At 39.4% G+C, this 7,676-nt stretch overlaps 1 long non-coding RNA gene across 1 annotated transcript; it reads right to left on the bottom strand.

Moving 5' to 3' along the window:
• Positions 1–634: 634 nt before the first annotated feature.
• On the bottom strand, positions 635–7,301 carry LOC115176315 (uncharacterized). Its single transcript, XR_003872215.1, has 2 exons — positions 6,519–7,301; positions 635–6,384 (listed from the first exon to the last, which is right to left on the bottom strand). It is a non-coding gene; the product is annotated as an uncharacterized LOC115176315 (long non-coding RNA).
• Positions 7,302–7,676: the final 375 nt, after the last annotated feature.

The following is a 7,676-nucleotide window of genomic DNA, read 5'->3' as shown; positions in this document are numbered from 1 at the left end:
CGACAAGCAGGTTAAAATATCAAAACAAACTCTGAACCAATTACATTAATTTGGGGACAGGTCAAAAAGCATTAAACATGTATGGCAATTTAACTAGCTAGCTTGCTGTTGCTAGCTAATTTGTCCTGGGATATAAACATTGAGTTATTTTACCTGAAATGCACAAGGTCCTCTACTCCGACAATTCATCCACACATAAAACAGCCAACCGAATCATTTCCAGTCATCTCTCCTTCTTCCAGACTTTTTCATCTTTGAACTTATATGGTGATCGCATCTAAACTTTCATAGTATTACCACGACGACCGGCAAAACAGTTCATCTTTCAATCACCCACGTGGGTATAACCAATGATAAGGCATGGGGGTACCTGCTTCTATAAACCAATGAGGAGATGGGAGAGGCAGGACTTTCAGCACGATCTGTGTCAGAAATAGAACTGACTTCTATTTTAGCCCTTGGCAACGCTCATTGGTGCAATAATTGAACAACAGATTTCTACATTTATTGTGCGATGCTCGCGCACACGACGCATCTGGTCAGCATGTTACACATGCGGCAGCAAAAATACATTTACGTTTTAGTATCTTTTAGTCATTCAAAACTTGTTAAAGAATTGGAAAAACAGGAGAGAAAGGGTTGCAACATTTTATTTCTTTTTTTTGTACAGTTTCCACCGGACAAGTTTATTTTTATACATTTCTAATATTTGTTAATGCATTTGTTTTGTTTCTGTGTTCATGTTTGTGTGTGTCATGTTCAGTTGAAGTGTATCAGTCACTCATTCATACCGTCGGTAATGTCAAGTCACAGTATAATATGGGTTATCGTAAGCAACAAAAAGAAAATAAAAGATTTGTTTTGGAAATAAATACATTGAAAGAGAGCGAAATGAGAGGACCAGAGAATACATCAGGACTGGTCAGTTATGACGTATGAAAAAACACTTTATAAACATGTAGCATTGTAAACAATTATAGCCTAGATAGCATAATTTATTTGACAAAGCCAAGCACTAAGGCGTGGCTTAGGATTTTCAGATAACTTTATCTCAGTTAAACAATCTAGGCCAGAAGACAACAAAAAGATCCCATTTCAAAATGTACCTTGATTATTTTTTAAATCCATGCCAAGGAGTTGTTCCTGACCAAAGGGCCTGACAGGGAAACAGACACTAGAGCAAATGGCACCCTATTCCCTATGTGGTTCACAACTTTTGACCAAGACCTAATAGGTCTCTGGTCAAAAGTAGTTCACTATATAGGGTATATATAGTGCCCATTTGGGACACAAGATAGTTTCTCCTTGTCATTTGGCCAGGGGAAAAACTCCTATCCCTTTACTATGCCTTAAAAAGCATTTCCGCAGTCATTACAAAATATGGATGATTCCTTCAGCTAAATGTACATATTTCCAGGGGCACTGTACAATGGCGACCCTGGCCATGACCCAAATCCCTGCAGTCGTCTCAGTGGGAGTCGGATATGCAAAACAAAATAAGAAAAAAATACTAAAAATAATTCCATTACACACTTGTGTGTAAGAGAACAAAATATAAGCACCCCCCATTTATAAATCTTGTCCAGAAGATACACATAGTTCCACTTGGGCTATTGATTATCATTTTTTTATGTAAATTACTTCCCATTCCTGCATCCCAGATTTGTTCTAGGAAACTGTTGCCCAGTCATCTCTGTTAATTGCCCTCTTGAAGAGGGCAAAAACCTGAATAAGAAGTCTTAAAACGCCTTCCCAAATGCCCCTATTCCCCTCTATAAAAAACATACCACAGTATGAGTCATAATGCCTGTAAAACATAGTGGTCAAACAGGGAAATGGCACCAATTGTTTTCCCCACATAGGTTTTTTTTTTAGGAACACTTAAAAACAAGGGCTGTGTTTCGTGGAGGCTTAACGTTTTGATAACCTCGTAAATCTCTTCCGGACAAGGTGACTTAATATATTTGCCTGTACAGCCCCCCCCCCCAAAATGAAACGCTAATTAGCTGCTAATGTGGCTATCATAAAGAACTACAAATGCCTTGGTGATCTGAACGAGACTGACAACTCACGGCAAAGGTAAGAATCTCTGGATTAATGATCTAATGCTCGCTAAATGGATTAATGAATAAATTAGCTACATTTCTTTAAAATTTACAATTCTGTGAACTGTCTTGTGCAAGTTTTAAATTGACACAATACCTGTTAGCAAAGATGTCAGAAAGAGACAATGTGCAGGAGCTTGCAGGGATTTGTAGTCTTGCATGATGTCTACTTTAAGTATTTTCGATTGTGCAAGTAAAAAGAGCCAAATATATTGAGTCACCTTGTCCGAGAGAGATCTACACGGTTATCAAAACATCACACCAGGGTAAGCCAACACAAAACACAGCCCTTATTTTAAGCGTTTCTAAAATCGCCTATGGGGAAAAATGAAATGGTGGCAAAAACGATTAGAACTATTTCCCTGTTTGACAACTAGGTTTTATGGGTATTATGACACCACTGAGGGGGAATATTGTGCACCATTTTTGACCAGAATCCCATGGACTCCTGGTCAAAAGTTGTTCATTAAATAGGGAATAGGGTGCACTTCGGGACGCGGCTTAAACCTCTGGGGATGACAGACTTTGAATATTTATTGCATTACTGGTTGTTCATTCTCAAGCCAATAACGTAGCTTCCATTTAGCTTCCCATCTCAAGAGAACTGCTTCTGATTACTTGTGCTAAATCAAGAGATAGCTGAGAGAAGTCTCAGGACAAGTGATTGGTTGTTTGGTTGATTGACTGGGTCTGGACAGCCAAGAAGATTATGCCACTGAAACATATTCTAGAACCATCCATATCCATGCTGCTAAAAAAGTCAAGAAAAAAAATGTAAAAAAAAAAAAAAAAAAAAAACTTTGGTGAGTAGTGTCCATTTTGAATTGGCTGTTTAGTTCTTTGTGAGAAGACGGGTTAGACTCATTATGTGCAAACATGGAAGTTTAGGTGAAGAAACCCCGGGGCACGTTCAGCAGGAACGCCACATTTTCAAACGTTTAGATAGAAATATTTCTATGTAAAAACAAACATGACATGTTGAATATGGAATAACGTTGGCTCTCCATTTGTGGCATTTCCATTTGCAACGTTTGGCTACTGAACGTGGCCCTGTATTGGCCTGATACGATAACTGACCTGATAAACTGGGCTGGGAGCTTTTCCAGACCATGTGACCTGACTAGGAAAAAGTCAGGGCCCTAATGTGCAGTGCAGTCTTTGCCTCAGGCTAAAATTACACTTGATGGCCCTGCATCTTTCTAACGAACGTCTGGACTGTCTGTCCCACAGCTGCATCAGTGTGAGGTCTGCACAGTGAAATCAACAACGCTTTAAACTGTAAGTAAAGAGCATCAATATTTAGTTAGACGGATCAGCATGATGTAATAAATTATTATTATTTTTTGCCGATTAAAATGACTGTTCTGACCCAATCCCACAGTGCAAAAGCAGTAGAGAATGCCACTTCCAGAGAAACCACATCATGGACTCTATAAGATCAGGAAAATAGAGCAGCAATGTTTTTGCACAAAACGTGTGCACATTCAAGGAAATATTAAGAAAATTAAATGAATCAATAAGTCAAAAGACATATGTAAATCACCCTCAAGTCTTTAGTTGGTCAGGATTGGCACTTCAGTGAATAGGAGTGCATTTTGTTTTTCTTCATAAATATAAATATATTTGTTTATTTTGTGTTTTTAATTTTTTTTAATCCACAGATTTTTTTTACATTTTACTTTTCTGGAAGTCTGTTGATAGACTGCACACAAAAGTAGAGCGAAAAAACAAGAACCGAAGAGGACTTCTGATATATAAATGCTCCTCCACTTGTTAGTGATGTAGAGTCAAAAGTTCTTTAGCAAATCTTTCATGTTTTCCAAGATTTATTTAGTCTCAAAATGTCAGTTTGGAACACTTGTTCTGTGGACAACCATTTCCCTTTAGAGGACCAAAGTGCATAGACTCCTATAATAGGCCTATAACTGTTACTAACTGTCCATGTTAGATCAATGACAAGCTTAGTCTCTTACCAACTTCAATACATTTTGCATGTCAACCAAAGAGCAACGTGTCCAAAACCATTGCAGACCACGAAAAATGACCATTTTGCAGACCATGAAAAAAAACACAATTTTGCAGACCATGAAAACAAATCACCATTTTGCAGATCGAACATAATAACAAGGTATGACATTGTACAAAGTCATGGCTCGCATCCTCACAGGGTCAACCTACCGAGACATCACGTCAGGAAGGACAATATAACCATAGGGTATGATTTGCTATATAAACATGTGCAATGACTAGGGTCCTCATAGCTAGCATATCAAGTAAAACATTATTATTATTATTATTTATTTTTTTAAAGCTGCGTTAACAGATACCCTTCCAAAATGGAAGTTTAGGTATTAAGTTTGAAATTAAAACAGCTCTGTATATTCTGATTTTGTTTACCTCAAACCAGTTGGTTCTGCTCAACCAGGGGAAATAGTGGATCCACAGAAGAAGCTGTGACTGATGAGGACATAAAAATTGTACACGTATCGCTTCCTCACACAGTGCCGGTCAGTCAAACTGTCACCACCAAAACTGTTTAGCCTCCACTCAACCCAGAGACTGATCTATGGTCAGTTTTGCTTTTGCCCCATTTAAATGTTACAGGTCGGGATTAAGGGAGGGGAAGCTGATCCTAGATTTGTGTCTAAAGGCGTATCATCTAACCATCTTCAGTCATGTAGCAGAAAGGAGAAAAGGCTTCCATAATACCTAGGTTGAAGATAACAAAAAAAGGTTAAGACAACGTAATAATTGACATGTGGAAAGTGTTTGAAAATAAATTGTATTAGCGCTGTTGCTGATTCCACAGGATTAGCGAGCGAAAATGACAAAGTGAATGTAAGCAGTTCACCATCGGAGTGGAAAATAAACAATGAATTTCAGCTAACTGCTCAGCAAACAACTTTTATTGTCATTCTATGAATTTGAAATGTTTTTTGTTTTTTTTTCATCCACTTTATTAGTTGATTTCTTAACCGCTGGTCACATTTTCAATGCTAATCTAATGAATGCGTTTATTTTCCAACTCTCCACATGAAATTACTACATTGTTGTGTCCTGTATATTTTTTAAACTGAGCATAATACCAGAAAGTACACCCTGCACTTCAATAAAAATAAGAAAAAAAAAAAAATTCTTTGAGATATTAAAGGATGCTGTGAATGTGATGCATTGTGGGTAAATGCATTCTTTAAAAAAATAAAAAATAATCTCAGCGCATAATCTCAATAGTGCCGATAAGGAAGTGGCAAAAACGATGAAAGGAAACATTGAATGAACATACCGCATTGAAAACCCAACCTGTGCCAACATAGCAGAAAGAAAAAATGCAATAACGTTCCTTCAACAAGGTGGATTATGGAAGTTATTTCTCCTTATGTAGCGCTCATCCGTGTGAACTGTGTGCAGTCTGCTGGTGTTGTATGCATGTGTGCATGAAGTGTCTGTGCAAATACATCTTAAAACTTAATTTCTGTTGCGGTTAGGTTTGTCACAGTCTAAATTAAAAAGACTTATCCCTTGCCAAACCCTGGTTGTCGTTAGATGCATGACACCTTGTCTGATATAGTGCCTCTACCTCCGACCAGAGGCTCCCTAGATGGCTCCTGTCAAAACGAGTGGCCTCTACCTCCGAACCAGAGGCTCCCTAGATGGCTCCTGTCAAAACGAGTGGCCTCTACCTCCGAACCAGAGGCTCCCTAGATGGCTCCTGTCAAAACGAGTGGCCTCTACCTCCGAACCAGAGGCTCCCTAGATGGCTCCTGTCAAAACGAGTGGCCTCTACCTCCGAACCAGAGGCTCCCTAGATGGCTCCTGTCAAAACGAGTGGCCTCTACCTCCGAACCAGAGGCTCCCTAGATGGCTCCTGTCAAAACGAGTGGCCTCTACCTCCGAACCAGAGGCTCCCTAGATGGCTCCTGTCAAAACGAGTGGCCTCTACCTCCGAACCAGAGGCTCCCTAGATGGCTCCTGTCAAAACGAGTGGCCTCTACCTCCGAACCAGAGGCTCCCTAGATGGCTCCTGTCAAAACGAGTGGCCTCTACCTCCGAACCAGAGGCTCCCTAGATGGCTCCTGTCAAAACGAGTGCACTAAGAAGAATACAGTGCCATTTAAAATGCACCCTACGAGAAGAATAAAGGGAGTTGTACATTTTTCTAATGTGACAGTAGAATAATACATATCAATACCTAGTACGTATATCACCATCACAATGATACCTAGTACGTATAGCGCCATCACAATGATACCTAGTACGTATATCACCATCACAATGATACCTAGTACGCATATCGCCATCACAATGATACCTAGTACGCATATCGCCATCACAATGATACCTAGTACGTATATCAATGATACCTAGTACGCATATCGCCATCACAATGATACCTAGTACGTATATCAATGATACCTAGTACGCATATCGCCATCACAATGATACCTAGTACGTATATCGCCATCAATGATACCTAGTACGTATATCACCATCACAATGATACCTAGTACGTATATCGCCATCACAATGATACCTAGTACGTATATCGCCAACACAATGATACCTAGTACGTATATCACAATGATACCTAGTACGTATATCACAATGATACCTAGTACGTATATCACAATGATACCTAGTACGTATATCACAATGATACCTAGTACGTATATCACAATGATACCTAGTACGTATATCACAATGATACCTAGTACGTATATCACAATGATACCTAGTACGTATATCGCAATGATACCTAGTACGTATATCGCAATGATACCTAGTACGTATATCGCAATGATACCTAGTACGTATATCGCAATGATACCTAGTACGTATATCGCAATGATACCTAGTACGTATATCGCAATGATACCTAGTACGTATATCGCAATGATACCTAGTACGTATATCGCAATGATACCTAGTACGTATATCGCAATGATACCTAGTACGTATATCACAATGATACCTAGTACGTATATCACAATGATACCTAGTACGTATATCACAATGATACCTAGTACGTATATCACAATGATACCTAGTACGTATATCACAATGATACCTAGTACGTATATCGCCGAGGGCCTGGACACAACCCTTAGCTGTGGTATAGTGACCATATACACCACACCTCCTCAGGCTTTACTGCTTAATTATAAACTGGTTACCAATGTAATTAGAGCAGTAAAAATACATGTTGTCATACCTGTTGTATGCGGTCTGATATACCACAGCTGTCGGGCCAATCAGCAATCAGGGCTCGAACCACCCAGTTTATAATAGCAATAAGGCACCTCGGGGGTTTGTGGTATATGGGCAATATAACACGGCTAAGGGCTGTATCCAGGCACTCCGCGTTGCGTCGTGCTTAAGAAGAGCCCTTAACCGTGGTATATTGGCCATATACCACAACCCCCTCGGGCCTTATTGCTTAAATATAATATCTTGTTCGATTTTTCGAAAGAGAGACTTAAATTACGGCACTTTCTCACCCTGCCTCTCTCGCTCCCTCTCCCAACAATAATTCCAGGTGTTTGGCAAAAGGATAGTGCGCGACTGTATGTAGGG

Source organism: Salmo trutta, chromosome 36 (assembly GCF_901001165.1).
Source record: "Salmo trutta chromosome 36, fSalTru1.1, whole genome shotgun sequence".
NCBI classification, from domain to species: domain Eukaryota; kingdom Metazoa; phylum Chordata; class Actinopteri; order Salmoniformes; family Salmonidae; genus Salmo; species Salmo trutta.
The sequence above is the reverse complement of the archived record's forward strand: the minus strand, read 5'-3'. Positions and strand labels throughout refer to the sequence as shown.